Consider the following 374-nt stretch of genomic DNA (forward strand, 5'->3'; position numbering starts at 1 on the left):
CGAGCCGTCGTTCTGCTGCAACCGGAGCGGTTGCTTTTAACTTTATCTCAAGTCAGCGAGCGCCTGGCGGCTCCTGACAGCGAGACGTAAGAGGCAAGGGGAAGTCCCCGCCCCCCCGGTGCCCCCACCCCCTCCCCTCCTCCTCCTTCGCCCCCCTTGTGCATCTCCAGCCCGCATTGGTGGGCGCTGAAAGGTACTCCGACAGCGAGCGGAGGGTCGCCCCCTCGACCTCGCCAACCTGGCCTGAGGGAGAAGGGTCCCCCCACCCTCACGGGACCCCGTAGGACCCTTCGCAGAAACGTGGACACGTGTTCATCCCCCACCCCCCGCCTGCCTGCTTTCCGGGTTCAAGCCGACCCACTGACCGCGCACGT

Source organism: Varanus komodoensis, unplaced genomic scaffold, assembly GCF_004798865.1.
Source record: "Varanus komodoensis strain SLA01 unplaced genomic scaffold, ASM479886v1 scaffold19, whole genome shotgun sequence".
NCBI classification, from domain to species: domain Eukaryota; kingdom Metazoa; phylum Chordata; class Lepidosauria; order Squamata; family Varanidae; genus Varanus; species Varanus komodoensis.